Source organism: Sceloporus undulatus, chromosome 4 (assembly GCF_019175285.1).
Source record: "Sceloporus undulatus isolate JIND9_A2432 ecotype Alabama chromosome 4, SceUnd_v1.1, whole genome shotgun sequence".
NCBI lineage: Eukaryota > Metazoa > Chordata > Lepidosauria > Squamata > Phrynosomatidae > Sceloporus > Sceloporus undulatus.
The window spans coordinates 4,728,891-4,739,245 of record NC_056525.1 but is presented as its reverse complement, the minus strand read 5'-3'; the positions used below and the strand labels follow the sequence as shown (position 1 = coordinate 4,739,245).

The 10,355-nt window shown below is 43.9% G+C and overlaps 1 protein-coding gene across 3 annotated transcripts in view; it reads left to right on the top strand.

Annotated features, from left to right (window-relative positions):
* The window catches only part of SNPH (syntaphilin), a 57,943-nt gene that overhangs the window by 30,059 nt on the left and 17,529 nt on the right, over positions 1 to 10,355 (top strand). The window lies entirely within an intron of this gene.

The following is a 10,355-nucleotide window of genomic DNA, read 5'->3' as shown; positions in this document are numbered from 1 at the left end:
GAAACGATTTAAAATACAACGTTTTTAATTAAAATCGATTCAAAATAACACTGTTCTTATCCCGCTTCCGAACTCTTTATTCATCGTTCCCATCTGGTTATTAAATCGAAGTTTTTACCTGCAAGCGTTCTTACTTGGCATAAATCGTGGTTTAAATAAAGCGATTTCTTCTCCTCCATACCTTATTTGGAGCTGTCATCAATAGTAGTCAGAATGACGTAACGTTTAATCCGGATATTTGGAAGCAATTTATCTTTTGGCATCATTTCCATTTCATTGACAGCCAGGGAGAATCCCTTCAGAGAGCCCAGAGATCAATGGGAGAGGCTTCTGGCAAAGCGAAGCTCTTTCCAGAGGACTATGGGATAGGTTTTGGAGGGCAGCATCCTGTCTCCCAAGACGCCAGGGAGATCCCTTCAGAGAGCCCAGAGATCAATGGGAGAGGCTTCTGGCAAAGCGAATTAGAGGAACCAACTCTTTCCAGAGGAACTATGGAGAATCCCTTCAGAGAGCACAGAGATCAATGAAGGAGGCTGCTGGAAAAGCAGGGAGGGAGCACTCTTCCCAAAGATTCTCTTTCCAGGGTTGGAGGAGAAGCAGATTCCATTTGGGGAGAAAGCTCTATCCCCCCCCCATTGATCAGAGCCCTTCCCTGCTGGGCGAGATCAGATGCCTCCTCGCGAGGAGCCTTCCCTTCCTGCCTCTCCTCCGTTAGAAATGGGCTCCCCCACACAGAGGGGGAGGTTGCAATCCACCGGGGAAACCTTGTAGTCCTTGGCAGATGCAGGCGTTAAAGCGCTGAAGAGTTAAGCGCCTGTAAACCATTAATAAAAATAAAAATAATCCTTATCTCTTATTGAAAGACCACAGCAGACAAAGGGGCGAGGGAAGCAAAAATGGCGGCGTCATGAAGGATGGGGACAGAAAGGGCAACTCCCCCAAGGACAGCCCCCATCGCAGTCGCTCCTCCATCCATCTAACCCGATTCAAAGGCTGTCGTTCCTATTTAAATACTCCGTTCCTAACTCGAATCAATGGAAAAACGTAGGTCGGACCCTAGTGTTTTTTTAACAGCGTTAAATGAGAAATCGATTAAATTTTTATCCCGCTCTACGATTCGATTTGTAGTGGAGACGATTGTGGGTTGCTCTAGAACCGTTCTAGGTTTAAATCGGATCCTAATAGGAACCCACTCCTTGGATTCGATTCAGAACGCAGGGTTTCACCTAGTGGGAACATCCCCTGAGTGGCCACAATGCATGTTGACTCATTCCTACTTGGACTCCTAGATCCCTTTCCACACTGTGGTTTCATTCAGCTAGGTGTCCCCATCCTATATCTATGCATTTCTTTTTGCAGTACCTACATTTCTCTGGGTTGAATGTATTTTGTTACTTTGGCCCAGCTTCTTAATCTATTCAAGTCATTTTGAATTTTGATCCTGTCCCCTGGGGTATTAGCTATTCCCCCTATTGGTGTCATCTGCAAATTTGATAGAGCGGCCCTCGTTCCTTCATCCAAATTTTGATAAAGATGTTGAATAGCACTGGGCCCGGACACAACCCTGTGGCTGTGCAGAGGAGGTTTGCCATGTCCTTCACCCAAAGCTGAGAGCATGTGACTTCCCAAGGTTACCCAGTGGGTTTCATGGTCAAGCTGTGAATTGATCCTTGATCTCCAGAGTCTAGTCCCATGTCAAACCACTACGTCACACTGATTCTAGCCACTTATAATGGGATATTCTTTTCTAAACTTCCAGAGCAATGGATGTAAGCTACAGAAAAAGAATTCCACCTAAACATTAGGGACCTCCTGATGGTAAAGCTGTTCAACAGTGAAGATGCTGCCTTGGAATGTAGCAAAGGCCCTTATCAGATGAGTCTGGGAACTGGGGCTCTTCAGCACTGGGCGGTTCGAATTCACGTTATTTGCACAATACCATCATAACCTGGGGAGCCCCTCCGAATTGGCAGGATTCAAATTGGCCAATAAGCATTTCGCGCGGAAGTGCATTCAGTGCAGAATGTTTGGTCACACCGGTGCTCAATGAGGATTGGCCGATTCGTATCGGCCCCCTCGCACATGCTCCAGTGGTGCCCTGCATGGGTTGCGACCTTAAACGCTCTTCGCGGGTGAAGGGGAGGTCACGTCATGACAGCCGGTAAACAGCTGGAGAGCCAGCTCATGCACATTAACAATCGCGATACAACGTTGCCTCTGGAGTGCTTTGATCATGTCTTCCTGCATGGCACAATGAGGTTGGGCTGGGGGGCCCTTGAGGTCTCTTCCAATGCTATGGTTCTATGACTTCTTCAGATACACTGATGGAGTACAATATTGTGTGTGTGCACCTTCAAGTTGTCTGTCGGCTTATGGTGGTCTCATGAATTTCATAGGTATCCTTAGGCAAGGAATCCTCAGAAGTGATTTTGCCAGTTTCTTCCTCTGAAATACAACCCTGGTGTTCCCTGGTGGTCTCCTGTCTAAGTACCAACCAGGCCCGACCCTGCTTAACTTCCAAGATCAGATGGGACAGATGGAATCTGCTGCTTTTAGGGTATTTAAGGTATATGAGCCTTCAAGTCACCCGTTGTGTTATGGTGATCTCATGAAATTCGTGGGGTTTCCTTAGGCAAGGAATGTCCAGAGGTGGTATTACCAGCTCCTTCCTCTGAAATATGGTCTTCATTGGTGGTCTCCCATCCAAGTATTAAGCAGGGCTGACCCTGCTTACCTTATAAGATTAGACAAGATCTTGTGCCCTTAGAGTATTTAGGCAAGGCAATCTTTTCGTGGGATCAGAATGTAATAAGATAAAGAAAGATATAATTTGTGACTGACTTCAAAGGGTTTTGTAAGATGATACTGATGTTTTAAGTAGTTGGTCTGCAGTACAGAAATGTGAAAGCAATAAATCTGCTTACCAAAAGAGTCAGACCCCTCAGAGGAGAATTATCTCATTAAATTGCAGTCATGAGAACCTGTATATCAATATATGTAGTGTGCCAAGACACTATTGTCTCTGCCCATACCTCTACTTATAGATTGGAATTTGCAAATATGTCCCAGTTCACCTGTTTCTCTTTCCAGTCTTCCTTTGATTTTCTTTTCGTCTTTTTTTAGTCCTGCTATTTGTATGTGAGAGGCTGTATGTCCTTCAAAGTTGAACCCTTCCTGTATCCTATTTCTGCATCATATTACACTTTGATCCCATTGCCACAACTATGCAACTGTACAGGCTGAGTCTCCCTTATCCAGACTTCCGAAAGCCAAAATACTCCAGAATCTAAAACATTATTCCAAGGTGGCTGAGGCAGTGACACCTTTGTTTTCTGATGGTTCATCATATACAAACCTGGTTTCATGCATAACATTATTTTAAATTTCATGTTTAAAATTACCGTTAGGCTACATGTATGAGGTTTGATGCAGTGGTTTTGAGTGTTAGACTGCAGCTCTGGAGAGCAGGGTTTGATTCCTAGCTTGGCCATAAAACCCACTGGGTGACCTTGGGCAAGAAGTCACACTCTCTCAGCCTCAGGGAAAGGCAATGGCAAACCTCCTCTGAAGAAATCTTGCCAAGAAAACCCCTTGATGGGTTCACTTTAGGGTCAACAGAGATCAGAAATAACTTGAAGGTACACAACAGCAACAACGTGTGGTCTGTCTGAAACATTAATGAATTTTGTGTTCAGACATGGGTCCCATCTCCAAAATATCTCATTATGTACAGTGTGCCTGCGTCATACGCGGGCGCACTCTATGGAGCTTCCAGCATATGCTGGAAGCTGTGCTAGAAGAAGCAGTGCCATGCACCATGCACCACCATGTGACGAGCCCCCTTATTTTTAACGGGGCTCAATCAAACGTAGAATTTCCCTTATGCGGGGGATCCTCCGCGTAAGGGAAGGGACTACTGTATATGCAAATATTCCAAAATCTAGAAGAAAAAATCTAAAATCCAAAACACTTCTGGTTCCAAGCATTTCACATCAGGGTGACTCAATGTGTATTTAAATACTTGAGCTGTGGTATTATATTCCATCAACGAAGGTGAAAAAGTGGGTTTATATCCATGAAGAGCTCATACTGAAATAAACTAGTTAGTCTCAAAGATGCTCATAGATTCATTATTTTTTCCTCAGCCCTATGATTTGGAAGACATCTACCAATTCAGTGTTTTGGAGGAAAAAACCTCAGGGTTCTCCCTCTTCCTGCATCTTTCATCATTGTTCTGTTGACCTAACCTTGGCGTGACAATTGTACCTTCCGAGCCTCTGCTGATTTCTTTCTCTTGTCCTCCCACGTTCTTAGTTACCATGGAGAATCCAACTCCTCCAAGTCTCTTACTCTTCTTCCTGTTTTATTTTAAATACCACGTTGGCATCATTAAAACCTTTTAAACCAGGTTTGAATTCTCGGTTTAAAACAGTTTAAACCAATTCGGTTTGAACCAGTTCAAATGACTCTGGTTCCCACTTAAATCACTGAAGCGATTCGGTGAAGGGGGCCATGCACCAGACCCATTTAACCCACACCCTTTTGACACTGACTTTTTCCACGCAAGTGTGAACCAGATGCGGATTGGAATTGATTTAAATTTGCCCTTTGGCCAGCAGGAGCAGTTCCATTTTGAACTGATTCATGCATGAATGTGAACCACAAGTGGATTATTTTAGAGGGAAAAAATGTGATCAGAGCAAATGTAGCGGGAACCACCCTCCACTGTAAAATCAATCCATCGATTCAGATTGCACACCAATTCATCTGTAAGTGGGAATGAGGCCTTAGAAGAGAAGAAGGATTTGAAGTTTGTTTGGTTATTGGTTTTCAGTTGATTTTCTTCCTATCAGCTTTCTTCACTGTCCAGCACTCAGAACTGTACATGGTGAAGGGGAATACAGTAGCTTGGATGATTACAACTTTAGTGCTTAGTTGTCTAGTTCTTTCCTAGCTGCCCTTCCCATTCCTAGACTTCTGATTTCTTTACCAACCCTGATCTAAGCCCACTTGTATTGCATCCAACACTCACATGTGCCTCAAAAACAGTCAAAGGTTTTGGGGAAAAGGCAACTCAGGTCCAAAACACACTGCAGAAATAATCTAGTTTGAGACCATTTTAACTGCCCTGGCTCAATGCTAGGGAATTCTGATAACTGTAGTTTTTGTGAGACATTTAGCTCTGGTGCCACAATAAACTGCAATTCCCAGGATTTCCTAGCATTGAGCCAGGGTGGTTAAATTGGTCTCAAACTGGATTATTTCTGCAGTGTGTTTTGATCCTAGGTCTTATACATGTTCATCCAGACGTAAGCCCCATTCAGTTCAGTAGAGCTTGTTAATGTGTGCCTTCAGGTTATTTCTTGACCCTAAGTCAACCCTATCCTGGGCTAAGCCACCCAGTAGGTTTCCACTAATAAAGGGGGGGGATCAAACCCTGGTCTCTGAGAGTCCTACCCTCAAACCACTGCACCACACTGGCTGTCTTGTGCAGAACTTGCATGTAAGCTATTGCACATTACATTGCAGCCTCAGAGGATGTTATGTGCACATTGGGGCACTGAGGTTTCCATAGAATCATAGAATCAAAGAGTTGGAAGAGACCACAAGAGCCATCCAGTCCAACCCCATTCTGCCATGCAGGAACTCTCAATGATAGCATCCCCAACAGATGGCCATCCAGCCTCTGCTTAAAGACCTCCAAGGAAGGAGACTCCACTACACTCCGAGGAAGGAGTGTGTTCCACTGTCGAACAGCCCTTACTCTCAGGATGTTCCTCCTAATGTTGAAGTGGAATCTCTTTTCCTGTAACTTGCATCCATTGTTCTGGGTCCTAGTCTCTGGAGCAGCGGAAAACAAGCTTGCTCCATCAACATGACATCCTTTCAAATATTTAAACAGGGCTATTATCATATCACCTCTTAACCTTCTCTTCTCCAGGCTAAACATCCCCAGCTCCCTAAGTTTCTCCTCATAGGGCTTTATGATTTCCAGGACCTTCACCATTTTAGTCACCCTCCTTTGGACACGCTCCAGTTTCTCAATATCCTTTTTTAATTGTGGTGCCCATACATAGTTTTCCAGGTGAGGCTTGACCAAAGCAGAATAGAGGGGCATTATTAGTACTTCCTTTGATCTAAAGACTATACTTCTATTGATGCAGCCTAAAATTGCATTGGCCTTGTTAGCTGCCGCATCACACTGTTGACTCATGTTCAACTTGTGGTCTACTTGGACTCCCAGATCCCTTTCACACATATAAGTCTCTCATTCAGCCAGGTGTCCCCCATCCTATATGTGTGCATTTCATTTTTCCGCCCTCAGTACCTTACATTTCTCCCTGTTGAATTTCATTTTGTTAGCTTTGGCTCAGCTTTCTAATCTATTCAGATCATTTTAAATTTGGGTCCTATCCTCTGGTGTATTAGCTACTCCTCCTAATTTGGTGTCATCTGCAAATATGAACCACAGGCTTCTTGCAACCCTGTCTTTCCTGTGAGCTTTTGTGTGGACAAAATGCAACAACATACACACACTTTGTTTCTCACCTCCTAGTGACACCAGCGCTATGGTTTCTTCCTTGCTCCATGCTGCAGTTGGCAGAGGGTTTGCTTTGGCTACGTCTCTCTTTCCTTTAGTGTGCGTGAGCAAGCTGGGTGATGTGATGACTAATCGTGGCGCATTAGCAGAACCCCCTGTAGATTTGCATGTTGGAGAGGCAGACACCATCGATCAGGGAGCTTTTTATCCGGAAAGCATACAGCTTTCTGCACAGCCAGAGACTGAGTTCTTCAAACATCTCCCACATCTCTTCTTCCAGTGAAGAGGTGGAACTGAAATTGCCAGTGCAAAAGGATAGACTCGGTTCCTGCCCCTTCCCTATGCACTCCCTATGGGGAGAAATCAACATAAAAGAGTGAAGCTGATAGCTGCTTAAAATAAAAGCAGATTGTTTGCAGATTCAGCATGCTAAACTGTTTTGAAATACAGAAACTTGGATGGATGAAACTGAAGGGCTTAACCTCTCCAAATCTCTCTTGAGCTTTCTCTCAGTCCCACCACCATTATAGCAAAGTTAGGGAAGGATTTCTTGGTGGCTGCTCCAGGCTCTGGAATTCCTGATCAGGCTTGAGCTTCCATCGCTGAGCAGGAATTTGGACCCTGTCCTCCAGAGTGATAGTCCAGTGCTCAAACCACTACACCACACTGGCTCTAAACCACTATATTTCTATATAGCCAAGAAGTAATGGAGCTAGAAAAGATTCTAAAATGCAAAGATATACAACTGAGCACAAAAGTTAGAATCATACAAGCCATTGTATTCCCTATTACTATGTATGGATGTGCAAGCTAGACAGTTAAGAAAGGAGATGGGAAGAAAATCCATTCATTTGAGATTATGTGGGGCTACAGAAGAGGGCTGAGGATCCCATGGACAGCCAAAAGGACAAACCAATGGGTCCTAGAGCAGATCAAGCCAGAAACATCCCTGGAAGAAGCCAAGATGACCAAACTGAGGCTGTCATACTTTGGACACATCATGAGAAGGAAGGACTCACTGGAAAACACAATAATGCTGGGAAAGGTGGAGAGAAGTAGGAAGAGAGGAAGGCCACATGCCACATGGAGGATGGACTCTATGAAGGAGGTCACTGTGGGTTTTATGAGTTTACAGAACCTAAGCAGAGCAGTGAAGGACAGAGGGTCTTGGAGATGTCTCATCCATAGGGTCGCCATGAGTTAAGATTGACTCGAGGGCAGTTAGCAACAACAATGGAGCAAAGAACATTTGGCCCAAAGTGTAACTCAGCCACTCTGGAGCCATCTTGCAGCCATTCCCTGCCAACCCAGTTTGATTTTCTGGGCTTGTTGCTCCTCTCATCACTTGCCCCTCTCTGTTCCCGGGAGCATGAGTTAGTGTTAACCGATTGCCCATTGATGATTTAATGGCCATGTCAGTTGTCCCAACTCTCTTTCGACTGAGCAGAGGGGGATGGGATATAGAGGCATCTTTATTGCAAGGGGAAGCTTTGGGAGATTCTCATCTGCCATTCTTGCTTAATGCAAAATGCTTTGTCTGTCCAATTTCCCAAGGATTGTGTATACATATGCCTTCAAGTCAACTGTCGACTTATGATGACCCCATGAATTTCTTAGGGGGTTCTTAGGCATTATCTGGGACCAAAACAGCTTTACAGATTCAGGAATATCTTCCTTTGGGGTGGTTACATTCCTGATCACAACATACATTCAAAACCACTGCTTTCAATCAGAGCCAATGTCCCTGTTTGCTATAAACCTTGGTTTTAAATCCTGAGTAGAATATGGGTCGAAGTAGACATTAAGCAAATTCTGTATTCCCATATTTCATCAGAGATATATGTCTCAGGGATCAGACTTGCAAAGTCAGACTGTGCGGTCGTTCCCACTCGCTTATACACCAGTTTACAAATCGAATCCAAGGTGTATCGTTGCCACTCAATCCCGAATTAACTCTAGAACAGTTCTAGATTAACCCGCAATCGTTCCCACTGCGATTCAAATCTGATTTGAATCATAACATTTAACCCGGATTAAAAGCCTATAAACTGGCGTAAAAAAATACTAGGGTCTACCCTAGTATTATCCCTTGATTTGAGATAGGAATCGCTGTATTTAAATGGGAGTGTTTCAGCATCTGATTCGGGTTCCACAGGATGGGAGGAGCTGCGCTCAAGGGGCTGGCCTGGGGGTGTCACCCTCTTTGGTTTCTTTCTGCATTGCCGGCACCATTTTCTTCCATTCACATAATAGCCTTTCCTCCGGTGGATTGCAACCTCCCCTCTGCTCCTCTTTCATAGACCGATGTGTGAGGAGAGCCACTGAACACCATTTTTAACTATTCTTTCTTTTTCACCTCTGCTTGAGCACCAGATGGGCTTTGGAGGACAGCCCAGAAATCAATGGGTCAGGCAAAGCGAATTTGGGGAACCGAGGCTCTTTCCAGAGTAACTATGGGATGGGTTTTGCAGGACATATCCCCCCTTCATGGCTCCCAGGACAGCCCTGGGAGCAATCTTCCCCAAAGATTCTCTCCCCATGGGGCAGCCAAAGCGAATTTGGGGCTACCGAGGCTCTTTCCAGAGGAACTATGGGATGGTTGTGTTTGTTGTGTTTGTGAGACATTTATCCTCCTCTGCCAGAGAGTGCTGGTGCCATAATAAACTACCATTCCCAGGATTCCCTAGCACTGAGTTATGGCAGTTAATATGGGGAGACATAGAAGAGGACGAATAAGCGCCTCCTGATTGGCTCTTTTAAAAAAACAACCGTGAAATTTATAACCAATTAAAAATGGCCAGGTAGTGGGAACGCAGGTACAGGCTACATCGGTGTATGTTACTCCGAATTAATGTGACGTCATGATGATGTCGCTTTGATTGACAGCCAAAACAAGTGAATGTGAACGAAAAAGTAACAAAACCGGTTTAAATATACACCGATTCATCCTTGAATGGGGACGAAACAGGGTCAGTTAACAGCGAATTAAAATAAAATGTTACGTAAATGGGAACGATACAAATAAAGCGATTTGAAAAGCGAGATAACACTCGCTTTATTTTGAATCGCTCTAAAACAAACCGCTGTATTTAAATTCGTTTTAAATCGCAAGTGGAAACGCCCCACTGTGTTTACGTCCCAAGGAACAACTGCAAAATAAATCATGCTAAATGCAAGATATATTTGTGAGAACAATAATGTTGTATGACAGACAGATGTTTTTCACCAAGTGGGGGACCAGCTTGGAAATGAAAATGCAGTTCTTCTAGTCTAGTTTGCCAACAGCAATTTCCAAATGGTTAGCCAAAAGAAGACTCTAGCAACCCACAGATGGAGTCATGACTCACAATGATGGAGGCATACAAAAACAGTCAGGCTTGCAGAAAGCAGAGGCACAGAAGAAGAAGAAGCAGAATTGTGGGATGGAGTAGGCAGGAAACAAGGGTGCAGATTAACCAGATGGGACAAGGAATGTAACAGGAAAGCGAATGCAGTGGACTTTATTGTCATTGGTATTGAAAGCTCTGGTGTTTGTTGCCATATTTCAATAGCCAAGTAGGAAAATGCAGTGTCTGAAGTGGTGTGTGTAATGTTTTAGCCTTTTTAATCATGTTTTTAATAATGCTGATGTTTAATTCCTTTTTAACTTTTGTAAAATAATGCTTTATTTGGATCTTGGTAAAATTGTTTTGGGAGAAAGGCAAGATATGCCACATATACTCGCCAATAAGGTTACCTCATGTATAAATTGGGGTCAGGTTTAGAGGCCAAAATTATGGATTTTAATATGACCCAAGGAAACAGTAAACCGTTT